At 40.5% G+C, this 17,716-nt stretch overlaps 1 protein-coding gene across 1 annotated transcript in view; it reads right to left on the bottom strand.

The window, feature by feature from the left end:
• Positions 1-17,716, bottom strand: part of LOC113888430 (multidrug resistance-associated protein 4-like) — a 547,902-nt gene that overhangs the window by 108,627 nt on the left and 421,559 nt on the right. The window lies entirely within an intron of this gene.

Below are 17,716 nucleotides of genomic sequence, written 5' to 3' on the forward strand. Positions count from 1 at the left end.
AGACAAGCATGCAACAGTTTAACCTCACAGCAAAATTTTACATTCAAAGATAGTAAAGCATTAGTACCGTATGCCTAATACGCTGTGGATACTCAGTGTAACTATCACAACCAGTGCTTTAGAAGTCATTTGGCACAATACAAGTGAGCCTTAAGATGAATAAGGAAAAAGGTGGCAGAAGAAGAGGAAGAAATCTGCTTCCATATGAATTAGCCTGCTGGCAGCCTGCCCCTGTCCCCTGTCCTCTCAATGTCAAGCCCAATGGAAAGTCAACCTGGTTCACATATGGGAGACATGCTATTATCACCTTCTTCAGGAATCTTTATGAACTGATACCCTGGCACAAACACCCACTCCTTTCCATCCCAAACTCCACATGTCTGTAGATCAAGAGAAAGGAAACCAGCTTCAGTTGGAAGACCACAAAGAAATCAGGCTTGGCAGCTCTATAGGCTCTCAGCTCCTAAGAGCACTGCCTCACTATGTCTCTACCCTCTGGAAGTCAGAATGTTCCTTGGAGTAAAAAATTAAACATGGTGGAGACCAAGCTAAAAAACGATGTCTTCCGTGGTTCTCCATCCACCATCCACTGCAGTTGGTGGTTTGGAAGAAATGTTCCCATTCCTCCCTTCCCCAAGGCTAAACCAATTGACACAAGGTGCACTGAGGCTTCTACCCTGAATAAGACTTAGAGAAGCAAGTTTATTTCTCAGAGAAAAAGGCAAAGAAACGGCAACACCTACCTACCCTGCCAAACAGCCACTTCACCCCACAACTTACTTCCTCTGTCTAGTCACCCCTTGAAGGTCTCCTTTTCCCCAGGTTCCCTTCCTTCACCATCAAGGAAAACCACTCAATGAATGAAAACCACACACCTAAAGTAAACATCTCCACCCTCAACATCATTTCCTACACAGACTTCATAAAAGACAAAATGTTAAAAGTCTGAAAGTCTTTCAGGAACAGGGCTTTTTCTTTTTGGCAATCCCACCTTACTAACACAGGATAAGCACCTGACAGGTTTGGTTTGATAGCCCTCTTCTATCTATCTGAAGCTGAGGAAGCCACATACAAGAGGAAGGGAAGGAGAATCCATAACACCAAACAACAAAAAATCTAAGCATTTTCTTAGCCAACTAGTGCCTGATCAGGATATTTATCAAAAGATGTCCCCATGCCTCATATGGGTGTCTCATTAAACCTCAGCATTCCTGTCTTGTTCTACACACACGCATGCACACACACACACGTTCACAGGCTGCACCAACTGCCTCTCCTTCCATGAAGTCAGGGACATTTTCATCTACTGTTGGGGGCCAGAGTGAGGTACTCCGCCCGTGACAAAGGTCATGAGGAAGGAGGCTCGACATACGCAAAGGCGGGATCGAGCCTCAGGAGTCCCCCTGGAACTCCTCGAGCATCTACCCCCATAACCAGAGCCTGCCTACTTTACTACTTTGTGCTCTTTCCTACATCTCTGACTTTACAGGGGGCTGTCCCCCACCACCTCTTTCGGAGAAGGAGTTAACCTAGAGCTCCAGTTTATAATAATTCCTGGGCGTGATAAGAGTGTTTTAACCTACAAACTCCTCTGAAGGTTCTCTAGCCTGCCTGACAGGCTCGTCCGGCCACATGTGATTGCTCATAGCCTCCCAACCGTGAGAGGCACAAGATGCTTTAAACCCTCTAAAAACGGGTTCTTTAGAGAAGTTAGAAAACTATTAGTATAAGTATAACGGGCTGATTAGAAATTGTATTGGTGAAGGGTTTTTCATTTGTTGAGCCAATGTTTGTTGCTAAGTCTCCACATCCCCTGCCCTTACACACATTAATGAATATATAGAAGAAATAAGTATTAACCTTTGATATTAATCACGTTAGACCTTAGGCTAAGTAAATTCTTTCCTTAACTAAAACCCACTACACCCTCACCCTGTAGGAATGTAACTTTACTTGGGTGGCGTCTGTTTTGAGAAAAATCAGCCCTGGAGAAATAAGTGTCCTCATTGACTGACCGCTGTCACAAGGAGAGGGTCGTAAATTGTCAGCAGGCCCCCCTGGCCAGAAGATGATGTAACACCCCTAAGACCTCTGTATACATTTGTATGAAGCACCTGACTTTGATAAAAGTCAGGACTGCTGACCCCGCATGACTTTTGCATAACATCTCAGTGTATAAAAGTAGACCATGGAAAATAAAGAATTGGGATCAGTTTCTTGAAATACTGGTCTCCCCATGTCTCTCTCTCCTTCTGGCTGAGTCTCCATCTGGAGCGCGGAACCCACCATGCTTACTAATTATGCCTGGGCTTCTAAGATCCGACCGGGGAGGCCTCAGTGTCTCCTCTCCTTCGGGAGAATGGAAGGACGCCTGCGGCCTACGTAAGTGGTGCAAACTTCTTGTCTTGAAGTTTTATTGGTCTCCCGCGTAAACCAAGCTACTCAGCCTCTTTTCTCCACTGAATTTTCCTACTGAGCTATCCTTATTCTATTACTCTTTATATCTCTAATTAATATCTAATTGAAACTATCGTATCCTGATCCTCGCCTATGCCATCTCTCCTTCGAATACCCTGGATCAGCCGGGGCTCGTCCCCGGCAGGTGGCGCCCGAGACAGGGACTTTCGAAGGTAAGCTCCCCAAAGCAATCAGAGCCATCAGCTCTATTGCTCCCCATTCTCGGAACAACTGGGTCAGCAGCCCTCTTGTTCCCCCACGGAGCAGTTTGGGTCACCAGCCCTACTGCTCCTCCCTCGGAACAGTTTGGGCCATCAGCCTACTGTTCCTTCCCCCGGAACAATCTGGGCCATCAGCCCTATTGTTCTTCCAATGTTCGGGACGGCTAGGACCCCACTCGAGGGTGCCGCGGACCCCCCTGTAGGATAGACAGGGCGAGAGGAGTGGGAAGTGTTGAAAGTGTTAAAGAGTTAGAGTTAGAGAGAAAAAATGGTTTCTGAAGTTAAAAGGCCAAAGAAAAGCCTGATCTTTTGAAAGCTAAAAGCTTTATCTTCTATTATATTTAACTTTCTGACATGGATAACACTGAAACTAAGAATGGCAACTCTTTATACAAGTAATCTTGAAACTGTTAAAGAAGCTACTGTTAATTTAGATACTTGGGTGAAGGTGAAAAAACAACTAAACACTTATCCTATAAATATGATTAAAAATGTTCTGGATCCTCATCATGAGGCTGTGGGATGACCTATGGGAGAGGCTATAGCGGTGGATGGTAGTGGGTCTCCACCTTCTGCGCAGATCATATTTTCTGCCATTGACAAGGAAGAGGAGGGACACTGTGCTCTACCTCCCGAGGAGTGAGAGGGCTTACAGGACGCTGCGGCCGGGTGCCCTGGCGAGCCCCCTCTCCCTCTACACAAACCTTTAAAAATTTATCCAACAATTTCTGATTTAAGGCGACTACTCCACCTCCGCTTGCACCTCCCAGGGCCTAAAAATTCCCCAGTTTACATCCAAAGCCTCCCAGAGCATTGCCTAAGGTTGAAAAAGATTAAAAAGTTTTATTTTTAAAGAAAGGAGCTTTTAAAAAATACACAATATACAGAGCCTACTCCTTGCAGAAAAACCCCCTCAGGGGGGCTTCACCCAAGCAAAAAAAAAAAAAGAGAGAGAGAAAAATAAAAAGAAAAAAGGAAAAAGTGAAAAAGAAAAAAGGAAAGAATATAGAGAAAGATCTAAAGATAGAAAAAGAACTAAAGAGTGAAAAGGAGAGAGGATCGGAGGAGGAAGGAATCAGGGAATGCAGCAAGATAGAAAAAGAAAAAAAAAAAGGAAGTTAGAAATAGAAATACAGAGAGAAAGAGAGGGAGGAGGAAAGAAAAAGTTAGAGAGAAAGAGGGTAAAGGAAACGAAACTAAAGAAAGAGAAGGTAGTAAGAAGGAAGAAGGGAGAATGAAAGAGGGAAACAAAAAGGAAATGATAGAAAGTAAAAGAAAAGAGAAAAGGAAGGAAAAAAGAGAGTGAGGGAAAGAAAACTTGAGAAAGATTTAAAGAGAAGAAGTAAGAAAAAATCAGCAGAGGAGAGGAGAGGACTTACAGGACACTGTGGCCAGACGCCCTGGCGAGCTACCTCCCCCTCTGCGCAAACTTTTAAAAAAACTTATCCACCACTTTCTGATTTGGGGCGATAGCCGCCGCCTCCGTTTGCGTCTTCCAGGGCCCAAGAGTTCCCCACTTTGCCCCCAAAGCCTCTCAAAGTGTTGCCTAAGCCTGAAAAAGATAAAAAGTTTTTTAAACAGTGGAGCTTTTAAAACAGACTGCATGCACAATATGCAGAGCGTGCTCCTTGGAGAAAACCCCCTCAGGGGGGTCTCACCCAGGCTAAGAGAAAAACCAAACGGTAAGGGGATTTAGCAACAATATTAACCCTTGACGAGGTTACTCCAATTCCAACGGGAGTGGCTGGCCCCCTACCTGAGGGCATTGTAGGACTTGTGCTAGGGCGTAGCTCGCTTTCTTAAAAAAAAAAAAAAGAAAGAAAGAAAGAAAGAAGAAAGAAAGAAAAAAAAAAAGAAAAAGAAAATTTCGGTGGTGCATGGTGTAGTAGATTCTGATTATATTGAGAAATTAAAGTTTTGTTCTCACCGCCTACTAAAACTGTGCAAATTAATAAAGGTCAAAGAGTAACACAGCTTTTGCTTTTTACTTTATTATCAGACAAGAAAAAACCTTGACTTCTCAGGCTAGGAGCCACAGAACATTTGGATTTAGTGATCTAGCCTTTTGGGTGCAGGAAATTACAGCTCCAAGGCCTTTAAAAGATCTTTTAATTCAAGAAAATAAAATGTCAGGGCTATTAGACACAAGAACAGACGTCTCTTAACATTGCTGGAAAAGACTGGCCCAGTTCCTGGCCCACACATACTACTAAAAATGAGTTGGTGGGATTAGAGAAAGTGATATGCGGGGTGAGAATGCTGTAGAAAAAAAAAAAAAAAAGGTGAGGGAGAGTTTAAAACCTTGAAGAGTAGTGAGTTTCCTGTTGTTGGACGTATTCAAGCAAAGATTAGATGGTTACTTGTCATCTAAAAAGCTATAGACCAGATTTGGTTTACAAAACTAACTGGAGAAGCTTATAAACATGTTGTGCAACACCTCTTTACTTGCTTCTCATATTTAGGTGTGCCAAAAGTTTTAAAAACTGATAATGCCCCTTTGAAGCTGCGGAGAGATTGTTTACTAACTTTAAATGATTTCCAAAAATTATTAGGGGACATTAATTGGATATGCCCTCATTTAAAACTGACTACTGCAGATTTAAAGCCTTTATTTGATTGCTTAAAAATTGATCCTAATTCCAGTTCTAAGAGAAAGTTGACTAATGAGACAGAGTTAGCTCTTGTTGAAGTGTATGAGACTTTAAATGGTCAGTTAATTAGGATTAATATTACCAAAAGATGAGATTAAATTATTCTTGCCACAAAACATACACCTACCGGGTGCTTATGACAAAAAGGCCCATTGGTTCCATCTACCAGTGACCCCAAGAAAAATAGTTTTATCTTATCCCAACTTGGTGGCACAATTAATTATAAAAAGAGGAAAAAAGGAAGTGTGGAACTTTTTAGAAAATAAGTAGCAAATATAATAATTTCACTCAGTAAGGATCAACTGCAAGTCTTTTACAAAATAGTGATGATTGGCAAGTTGCCCTGATAGATTTCAGGGGTCAAATTTTGTTTCATTTGCCCTCAAGCCCCCACAGTAGTTAAAAGTTCAAAAATGTTAGATTGGCAGTTTGAAGATACCTGTGGAACTTTCCAACCCTACGTAGTTCCTACGCTCCCCTTTACCCTATGGGGGAGGGACATGCTGTCTCAAATAGGAGATACTCAGAGAAGGGTTTTCTCAATTTCTTAGTTATCAACAGGCGGTACAATTAATAATACTATATATATTATTATAAATACATAATATAAATATATTTGCCTAATTGCAGTTCGCCTAATTAGGTATGGGTATAAATAAAATATAATAGAGGTATACCTAATTCTATTTATAGATCTATACTTAATTAATTTGTATATAATTAATATGTATAGTATATATGCATATTATATATATACTGTATAATCAAATATATATTGCAGTAGTATAATGTGTGTGGCTGATATTAATTGGTATGGTTTGATGTGCTGTGATGATATATGTTCTATATACTGTATAATTGTATATGTGTGACATGTATTATTGCAGTACATTGGTTTGTGTTGGCTGGTATTAGCTGTGTACGTGTTGTATTGCTGTAATATATATTAATTAACATATTAATTATAAAGATTAATTCAAGTATATTGATTATGTCAATAAGTTTATACTTGTTGCCATGTATAAATACATATATAAATACATTTTGCATTTAGATATATCTGTATACCAAAATGAGATAAGGAGATTATGCATTTATTATTTAAATTTATATAGAGACTTAAACTAAACATTAGACCTAAATTAACAAATCCCAAAATTTATGCTGTTAAAATGTAAATTTTAAAAATTTTAAAAATTAAATTGACAACTGCTTGACAATTCTTTTACCATAAAACCCCCATAGGTGTAATTGGGGTAGCCAGACAAAAAATTGGTTTTATGGCAAAACGGCCCCCTAGAATGGGTCCATCTCCCCGCCCAAGCTAAAAAGGTAGCGGCTTCTTATCCAGGATTGATAGCTACGTTGATATTAAAAGGAAAAAAGTGGAGCATTGAATTATTTGGTTAAAGAGCCATCAGAAATTGTAATTCCATATAATAAAGAACAACTTGGTGCTCTTCTAATGTTTGACAATCTCCTATTCCAAATGCTCAGATAGTTTTTACTGATGGGTCAGCAAACGGTAAAGCCTCCGTAGTCACTAAAAATCACCAAAAGGTTTTAGAAACATGGGAAACTTCAGCTCAAAGAGCTGAAATAACAGCAGTCATAGAGGCTTTTGCTATGTTTGCAGATGAAGAATTTAACCTTTATTCTGATTCTCAGTATATTGTCAGGTTGTTTCCACACATTGAAACTGTGGTTTTTGTCTAAAAATAAAACTACCATATTTCATTTGTTAACTAAATTACAGCAACAAATTTGGAAAAGAAATAAAATATTTTTCATTGGACACATTCGGGCTCATTCCGGATTGCCTGGCGCTTTAAATGCCTTTAGTGATTTGGCTGACTTAACCAGAAATACAGTGGCTACTGTGATTGAGGAGGCCAGAGCCTCTCACTCACTTCATCATCAATATGCTACTGCCTTAAGATATCATCTACTATAGAGAATAAACAGAACACTACTTAGCTGAAGAAGTATAAGTAAGATGATCATACGGCAGCAAAACGATCAGTTCTGATACATTTCCACCGTGTCCTGTCATCCATCCCAAGAGGCATAGAGACCTCTTGGAAGAGTCCCTCATACAGCAGATTGTCAAACACAGTGTTTATAGAGTTTCCTGAGATGAAAATGTGGAGGCCACACAGAGAAGCAAAAATGTCAAACTGTACACATGGGCAGTCCCAGCCCAGGTGTCACTAAGGGCAGTCCAGTGCTGCAGCCACAAACGACCAGAAACCCAGCAGGAATATCTGCCATCCCCAAATTTCCTGAAATTTATGATTCTTTTTGGGAATCACTGTTGCCTGTTACTTAGGTCTCCATTTGAGCCTAACATCCTTGTAATTACGGGAGAAATAAGAGTAACATCACTCACCAAAGAGAATATGGTTAAGTGCAACAAATCCAGCAAAAAAAAAAGTAAATAAAGGCAGATCACTACCACCTAAACATATCTGGTTTTTCTTCACTGAGAAACAATATTTAATAACCCAGTTGTGGGACTTCCCTGGTGGCCCGGTGGCTAAGATTCCACACTCCCAATGCAACGGACCTGGGTTAGATCCCTGGTTGGGGAACTAGATCCCACATGTGGCAACTAAGACCCAGCACAGACAAATAAATAAATACTAAAAAAAAAAAGAAAAAAACAGTTTATCAAAAAGCCTCATTAAAGTATAATGTCAGTTTAGGGCCCATACCTTTCACTCATCTGTCAAATCTTTTTTTTTTTTTTTCTTGATAATGATTTTTCTTTCTTTGGAATAGAAATTTTCAAAAGATAATAAAGATTTTCAGTCATGACCTGTTACTTTGATCTGATGTAATTTGGGAGGAAAGTCATTTGTTATTCTTAAGCACTATTTTGGGACTTCCTCCATTGGCTCAATGATAAGGAATTTATCTCAATGCAGGAGACACAGGAGATGCAGGTTTGATCCCTAAGTTGGGAAGATCCTCTACAGGAAGAAATGGCAACCCACTCCAGTATTCTTGCCTGGAGAATCCCATGGAAAGAGGAGCCTGGCAGGCTACAGTCCTTGGGGTCACAAAGAATCAGACACAACTGAGTGACTGAGTACAAATGCACAAGTTTTCCTCAAACAAGGAGCAGTCATGGTAATTCATAAAGGTGATGAAAAGTATAACATACAAGGAATTTCCATTCTGGCATAAGTTGCAACCATTGAAAACAGAAAATTGATATTATACTCCATATGAAAAATAACAGCAAGCAAAGAACAATTTTCCAGTAATTTCTCTCAAAAAAAAAAAAAAAAATAGAAAGCAAAATAGTGAATAGCACAAAATTGTGAAAACAAAACCCCAAAATACATATAGAGAATAAGAATACACATATTAAATATGATTCTTGCAAGCTTCCAGAACACATAGGACAGAAATGATTATGGCCCTCAAAGGTAGACTGAGGAAATCTGTCCCCTCCACACATAAGGAAAGGCTAGAGATGAAGAGTCATTTAACAGGACAGCTATCAGCACCATTTGTAATCTGTGAATATTTCCATTTCTGGCATTTGGTAAAACTGGCCGAGGCAGACCAGGCAAAAGATTTTCTGACTACCAGAAGATTAGCGCCTACATATGCTCGATGCTCTGTTCCAAGTATTATCTCCAAATCAAATAGTGGTGTGAATCCCAAGGAAAGGTCCAATTTCAGAAGACTCTGTCTTGGAGAGTCTCTCAGAGAGGCAAGGAGTGGCTGTGGCTGGGGACACAGACACTGCTGACAGCATTCCCAGGACCTAACCCCACCATGTGTACGCAAGTGTGAGCACGCACCACCAAGGAATTATCTCATCTGCACATTCCCGATTCTCACCTTCAACTAATAAGAGAGAAAACAACTGAGAAAATATTCATTATCAACCATGCTGCTGCTGCTGCTAAGTCGCTTCAGTCGGGTCCAACTCTGTGTGACCCCATAGATGGCAGCCCACCAGGCTCCTCCATCCCTGGGACTCTCCAGGCAAGAACACTGGAGTGGGTTGCCATTTCCTTCTCCAATACACGAAAGTGAAAAGTGAAAATGAAGTCGCTCAGTCAAGTCTGATTCTTAGCGACCCCAAAGACTGCAGCCTGCCAGGCTCTTGTGTCCATGGGAGTGGGGTGCCATTGACTTATCCTATCAACCATGAAACTAACCAAATTAAAATATTCTTAATAAGCAGTTCAGTTCAGTTAGTTTAGTTGCTCAGTCATGTCCAACTCTTTGCGACCCCATGAATTGCAGCACACCAGGCCTCCCTATCCATCACCAACTCCCAGAGTTCACCCAGACACACGTCCATCAAGTCAGTGATGCCATCAAGCCATCTCATCCTCTGTCGTCCCCTTCTCCTCCTGCCCCCAATGCCTCCCAGCATCAGAGTCTTTTCAAATGAGTCAACTCTTCGCATGAGGTAGCCAAAGTACTGGAGTTTCAGCTTTAGCATCATTCCTTCCAAAGAAACCCCAGGGCTGATCTCCTTCAGAATGGACTGGTTGGATCTCCTTGCAGTCCACGGGACTCTCAAGAGTCTTATCCAACACCACAGTTAAAAAGCATCAATTCTTCAGCACTCTGATTTCTTCACAGTCCAACTCCCACATCCATACATGACCACGGGAAAAACCATAGCCTTGACTGGACAGACCTTTGTTGGCAAAGTAATGTCTCTGCTTTGGAATATGCTATCTAGGTTGGTCATAACTTTTCTTCCAAGGAGTAAGTGTCTTTTAATTTCATGGCTGCAGTCACCATCTGCAGTGATTTTGGAGCCTAAAAAAATAAAATCTGACACTATTTTCACTATTTCCCCATCTATTTCCCATGAAGTGATGGGACCAGATGCCATGATCTTCATTTTCTGAATGCTGAGCTTTAAGCCAACTTTTTCACTCTCCACTTTCACTTTCATCAAGAGGCTTTTTAGTTCCTCTTCACTTTCTGCCATAAGGGTGGTGTCATCTGCATATCTGAGGTTATTGATATTTCTCCCGGCAACCTTGATTCTATCTTGTGCTTCTTCCAGCCCAGCGTTTTCTATGATGTACTCTGCATATAAGTTAAATAAGCAGGGTGACAATATCCAGCCTCGACATACTCCTTTTCCTATTTGGAACCAGTCTGTTGTTCCATGCCCAGTTCTAACTGCTGCTTCCTGACCTGCATATAGGATTCTCGAGAGGTAGGTCAGATGGTCTGGTATTCCCATCTCTTTCAGAATTTTCCAAAGTTTATTGTGATCCACACAGTCAAAAGTTTGGCATAGTCAATAAAGCAGAAATCGATCTTTTTCCGGAACTCTCTTCCTTTTTCCATGATCCAGCGGGTGTTGGCAATTTGATCTCTGGTTCCTCTGCCTTTTCTAAAACCAGCTTGAACATCTGGAAGTTCATGGTTCACATATTACTGAAGCCTGGCTTGGAGAATTTTAAGTATTACTTTACTAGCATGCGAGATGAGTGCAACTGTGTGGTAGTTTGAGCATTCTTTGGCATTGCCTTTCATTGGGATTGGAATGAAAACTGACCTTTTCCAGTCCTGTGGCCACTGCTGAGTTTTCCTAATTTGCTGGCATATTGAGTGCAGTACTTTCACAGCATCATCTTTCAGGATTTAAAATAGCTCAACTGGAATTCCATCACCTCCACTAGCTTTGTTTGTAGTGATGCTTTCTAAGGCCCACTTGACTTCACATTCCAGGATGTCTGGCTCTAGGTCAGTGATCACACCATCGTGCTTATATTGGTCATGAAGATCTTTTTTGTACAGTTCTTCTGTGTATTCTTCCCACCTCTTCTTAATATTCTGCTTCTGTTAGATCCATACCATTTCTGTCCTTTATTGAGCTCATCTTTGCATGAAATGTTCCCTTGGTATCTCTAATTTTCTTGAAGAGATCTCTAGTCTTTCCCATTCTGTTGTTTTCCTCTATTTCTTTGCACTGATTGCTGAGGAAGGCTTTCTTATCTCTTCTTGCTAGTCTTTGGAACTCTGCATTCAGATGTTTATATCTTTCCTTTTCTCCTTTGCTTTTCGCTTGTCTCCTTTTCACAGCTATTTGTAAGGACTCCCCAGGCAGCCATTTTGCTTTTTTTGCATTTCTTTTCCATGGGGATGGTCTTGATCCCTGTCTCCTGTACAATGTCACAAACCTCTGTCCATATTTCATCAGGCACTCTGTCTATAAGATCTAGTCCCTTAAATCGATTTCTCACTTCCACTGTATAATCATAAGGGATTTGACTTAGGTCATACCTGAATGGTCTAGTGGTTTTCCCTACTTTCTTCAATTTAAGTCTAAATTTGGCAATAATGAGTTCATGATCTGAGCCACAGTCAGCTCATGTTTTTGAGTGCATAGAGCTTCTCCATCTTTGGCTGCAAAGAATATAATCAATCTGATTTTGGTGTTGACCATCTGGTGATGTCCATGTGTAGAGTCTTCTCTTGTGTTGTTGGAAGAGGGTGTTTGCTATGACCAGTGCATTTTCTTGGCAAAACTCTCTTAGCCTTTGCCCTGCTTCTTTCCATATTCCAAGGCCACATCTGCCAGTTACTCCAGGTGTTTCTTGATTTTCTATTTTTGCATTCCAGACCCTATAATGAGAAGGACATCTTTTTTGGGCGTTAGTTTTAGAAGGCCTTGTAGGTCTTCATAGAACCATTCAGCTTCAGCTTCTTCAGCATTATGGTTGGGGCATAGTCTTGGATTACTGTGATATTGAATGGTTTGCCTTGGAAACGAACAGAGATCATTCTGTCATTTTTGAGACTGTATCCAAGTACTGCATTTCGGACTCTTTTGTTGACCATGATGGCTACTCCATTTCTTCTAAGGGATTCCTGCCCGCAGTAGTAGCTATAATGGTCATCTGAGTTAAATTCACCCATTCCAGTCCATTTCAGTTCGCTGATTCCTAGAATGTTGACATTCACTCTTGACATCTCTTGTTTGACCACTTCCAATTTGCCTTGATTCATGGACCTGACATTCCAGGATCCTATGAAATATTGGTCTTTACAACATCGGACCTTTCTTCTATCACCAGTCACATCCACAACTGGGTATTGTTTTTGCTTTGGCTCCATCCCTTCATTTTTTCTGTAGTTATTTCTCCACTGATTTCTAGTAGCATATTGGGCACCTACTGACCTGGGGAGTTCCTCTTGCAGTATCCTATCATTTTGCCTTTTCATACTGTTCATGGGGTTCTCAAATGGTTTGCCATTCCCTTCTCCAGTGGACCACATTCTGTCAGACCTCTCCACCATGACCCACCAGTTTTGGGTGGCCCCATGGGCATGGCTTAGTTTCATGGAGTTAGACAAGGCTGTGGTCCTAGTGTGATTAGATTGACTAGCTTTCTGCGATTATGGTTTCAGTGTGTCTGCCTTCTGATGCCCTCTTGCAACACCTACCGTCTTACTTGGATTTCTCTTACCTTGGACGTGGGGTATCTCTTCACGGCTGCTCCAGCAAAATGCAGCCGCTGCTCCTTACCTTGGACAAGGGGTATCTCCTGACTGCCACCCCTCTTGACCTTGAAAGTGGAATAGCTCCTCTAGGCCCTCCTATGCCCACACAGCCACCGCTCCTTGGACGTGGGGTTGCTTCTCCCAGCCGCCGCCCCTGGCCTCATGCATGAGGTAGCTCTTCTCAGCTGCTCCTGCACTGTCACAGCCTGGCACTCTCAGCTGCCGCCCCTGACCTCGGACGCGGGGTAGCATCCCCTTGATAAGCAGGAACAAGGTCAAACACTGCCCCCTTAAACCCTTCCTCTTCGACATCAATCTATGATCACATGTATATTCTTTCACAAACCAATTGAGCATATAATTTTATTCTTTCACAAGAATTCTTCACAAATCTGAAATCATAAAGGATCTTTTAAAGAACTGAATTTAATACCACCACATCCATTATTCAGGATTATCTGAGAGTCTGAGTCTCTGAGGCAGACTTTTTATTTTGGGCATACAATGTGGCATGCAGAATCTTAGTTCCCTGACCAGGGATAAAAACCTTGGCATCTACTATGGAGAACAGTGTGGAGATTCCTTAAAAAAAAAAAACTAGAAATAGAATTGCCATATGACCCACCGATACCACTGCTGCATATATACACTGAGGAAGCCAGAATTGAAAGAGACACATGTACCCCAATGTTCATTACAGCACTATTTACAATAGCTGGACATGGAAGCAACCTAGATGTCCATTGGCAGATGAATAGATAAGGAAGTTGTGGTATATATACACAACGGAATATTACTCAGCTATAAAAAAGAATGTGTTTGTGTCAGTTCCAATGAGGTAAATAAAACTGGAGCCTATTATACAGAATGAAGTAAGTCAGAAAGAGAAATACCAGTACAGTATATTAATGCATATATATGGAATTTAGAAAGACAGTAACGACAACCCTATATGCAAGACAGCAAAAAATATACAGATGTAAAGAAGAGACTTTTGGACTATGTGGGAGAAGGAGAGGGCAGGACAATATGAGAGCATAGCATTGAAACATATATATTACCATATGTAAAACAGATGACCAGTGCAAGTTTGATGCATGAAGTAGAGCACCCAAAGCTGGTGCTCTGGGACAACCAAGAAGGATGGGGTAGGAAGGAAGGTAGGAGGGATAGGAGGGGGGTTCTGGGTGGGGGAACACATGTACACCCATGGCTGATTCATGTTGATGTTTGGCAAAACCACCACAATATTGTAAAGTAATTAGTTTCCAATTAAAATAAATAAATTAGTTAAAAAAAAAAAAACAACCCTGGCATCTGCACCAGGGACATGGAGTCTTAATCAGTAGACTGCCAGGGAAGCTCGAGGTAGACATTCATTGGTAGAGTCTTTAGTATTAAGCCTCATGAAAGCACCTGACATTGGGTCCCACATTTTGCTTCTTAGGGTAACTTCTTACAGGGTTAGCTTAGATGCTAGAAATTCTGAGTGGATAGAATTCCTTCTCCATGTTAATGCACTTGAAACATTTCTCAGGCAACTTCCTCATATCTCATTCATGGGGGAAAAAAACACAAATATAGAAACAAGCTATCAAAGTTTTACCAAACACTTGACTGAGACATATAAGCAGAAAAGAATGGGCCTGTAGGAAAAAACGAATAGACAGAATCTTTAGGACTGGGTGAAAGGTGACAAAATGTAGAGTTGAGAAAAATCCAAAGATAAGGAGGAAAAGCAGTGAAACTGCAGAAATCATAACCATCAGGATTCTAGACATATTAGCCTTCACTCATCTCTTACACACTGGTCTTCATCCTGACTACACCTTAGCATCACCTGGGAGGAGATAAGTGCACTCTGACACCCAAGACCCAGCCTCCAGAAACTGGTTTAGGTTCAACTGATGAGGGTGGAGAAGATTCCTCTCCCTGTAGATTCTGGATGTGGAAACTAACCCCATGTAAGTGTCTGCTAACCTCCAATCTCGCACTGTCATGGCATCTGAGCCTGGAATGGCTGCAGACCTCATCTGCAGGAATTACAGGGAATTACAATGATCACAAAGACTTTTTACCAGAGTTCCATTGCACATTTCATGCTTCTAGAAAAGTCCAGAGATTACAGTATTGAAATTGAAAATGTTCATTCTGCACAGTCAGAAAAATAAAATGTTGAGAAAAAAATTTATTTAAGAAACATTAATAAAAAGATGAGTCAAAATTAGCCTGGAAAGTTATCTATAAAAGGAGAAGGAGAATTAGAATAGAGCTAACAATGATATTAGACTTCTTTAAGTAGCCTTTTCTTGATTTTGGAATCATGAAAACATTACACAGAATTATAATTATAAAATAACTAAATTTTTAAAAAGCAATTCCTAAAATTTTAGAGTAAAATTACATAAAAGTACCTAAATATATAAACCCATTCTGTTTTGTTTTGCAGAGCCATACAAAAAAGAAGTATCAAAAGTGATTTGAAACAAAATAATTTGAAAACACATGCTCTGTGTGATACACCCAAATGAACACAGTATGAACTCCAAAAGAAAATAAAAATATTAGATTGCTTTCAGAAGTCACTTTATAACATACAATAAATGAATAATTATGTTGATATCATTGAGAATTGGGCTTAGACATTGGACAAAGAGAATAGATGATGGGAGAAAAGAGACATGCAAGAACAATAACAATAAACTGTGGAAAATTCTGAAGATGGGAATACCAGACCACCTGACCTACCTCTTGAGAAACCTATATGCAGGTCAGGAAGCAACAGTTAGAACTGGACATGGAACAACAGACTCGTTCCAAATAGGAAAAGGAGTATGTCGAGGCTATATATTGTAACCCTGCTTATTTAACTTATATGCAGAGTACATCATGAGAAATTCTGGGCTGGATGAAGCATAAGCTGGAATCAAGATTCCTGGGAGAAATATCAATAACCTCAGATATGCAGATAATACCACCCTTACGGCAGAAAGTGAAGAACAACTGAAGAGCCTCTTGATCAAAGTGAAAGAGAAGAGTGAAAAAGTTGGCTTAAAGCTCAACATTCAGAAAACTAAGATCATGGCATCCGGTCCCATCACTTCATGGCAAACAGATGGGGAAACAGTGGGAACAGTGGCTGACTTTATTTTTTTGGGTTCCAGAATCACTGATGATGGTAATTGCAACCATGAAATTAAAAGACACTTACTTGGAAGGAAAGTTATGACCAACCTAGACAGCAGATTAAAAAGCATAGACATTACTTTGTCAACAAAGGTCCATCTAGTCGAGGCTATGGTTTTTCCAGTGGTCATGTATGGATGTGAGAGTTGGAGTATAAGGAAAGCTGAGCGCTGAAGAATTGATGCTTTTGAACTGTGGTGTTGGAGAAGACTCTTGAGAGTCCCTTGGACTGCGAGGAGATCCATCCAGTCCATCCTAAAGGAGATCAGTCCTGGATGTTCAATGGAAGGACTGATGTTGAAGCTGAAACTCCAATATTTTGGCCACCTGATACAAAGAACTGACTCATTGGAAAAGCCCCTGATGCTGGGAAATATTGAGGGCAGGAGGAGAAGGGGATGACAGAGGATGAGATGGTTGAATGGCATCACTGACTCAATAGACATGATATTGAGTAAACTCCTGGAGTTGGTGATGGACAGGGAGGCCTGGCATGCTGCGGTTCATGGGGTCACAAAGAATCAGACACTGCTAAGTGACTGAACTGAACTGAAGCACAATAAGATGAAGTAAAACACTAATGTCCTGTATCTGAATTGGATTGGAAACACCCATATAAAAATATTTGTTTACCTTAAAAAATGTATTCTAACTTTGTCTAATGAAAAAGCCAAGAAAAACAATCAAGAGCAGTAAGCTCCTCTAGCAACCAGACTATCATCTATAAATACCATTTCACACTAAAAGAAGACAGGGCTGCTTAGAGAAATGGATGATTCCAGGGATGAGCAAATGCTGTACAAAATGAGATAAAAACATCCTGTCACACCAGAAACCAAAAAACAAAACAAAAAAAGATATTTAAAAAAAAAAAACAGCAAAGACTTCTAGAGTATGTGCAAAATACTTAGGACCCAACCTGAATAGACTCGCATTGCCCAAAGGTGGCCAAATGTTTGCACAAGTATAACAAATGAAATGGACTGAAGCAGGTCAGAAATGCTGAAATCCATGAGCTCAAACTGACATATACAAAACCAAACCAAAAAACAATAAAAACTCAGTAGCCCCAGAGGAGAACCAATTTATCATTTTCAAAACAGGTTTTAAAAAGTGAAAAAATCATTTTCTCCTACTGTCCCTATAAATACTATATTTCAGGGTTAATCAAAGAGCTTACCCATTTTGCAACCCTTAATGAATTAATGGACATTGAGAAAGGATCATGAATAGCTCCTAACATTACACACACACCCATACCACCACCCCTGCAACACACAAAAGATGGTATGTACCTCATAAAGGAGATATACAACCCTACCTCCTACGTAGACAAAAGGGGTGAAGAAAATCCAAAGGAGTTACATCAAACTTCTAGACCTAAACACCAACCTAAGGTGCCAGAGGAACATGTTCATTGACACAGGGGGAGAGGCGATCAGCCAAATCCAGGCTGTAGGAATCTCTACAGGACAAACAACCTAGAGGCTCGGGGTGGAGGGGAACAGAAAGGCAATCTGAATAACCTGTGTCAGCCAAGTGTACCTTATTTAATACTGCTTCCAACAGAAGAGGGGAAAAAGACAACTGTGAGCACTGGCTAGTTATTGATGACATTGAAGTAAATATTTATGCATAATAATAATAATGTTTATGCTACATATGTTTAGTGGAGAAGGCAATGGCAACCCACTCCAGTACTCT

The sequence above is a fragment of the Bos indicus x Bos taurus genome, unplaced genomic scaffold (genome assembly GCF_003369695.1).
Source record: "Bos indicus x Bos taurus breed Angus x Brahman F1 hybrid unplaced genomic scaffold, Bos_hybrid_MaternalHap_v2.0 SuperScaffold_100126, whole genome shotgun sequence".
Classification (NCBI taxonomy): Eukaryota; Metazoa; Chordata; class Mammalia; order Artiodactyla; family Bovidae; genus Bos; species Bos indicus x Bos taurus.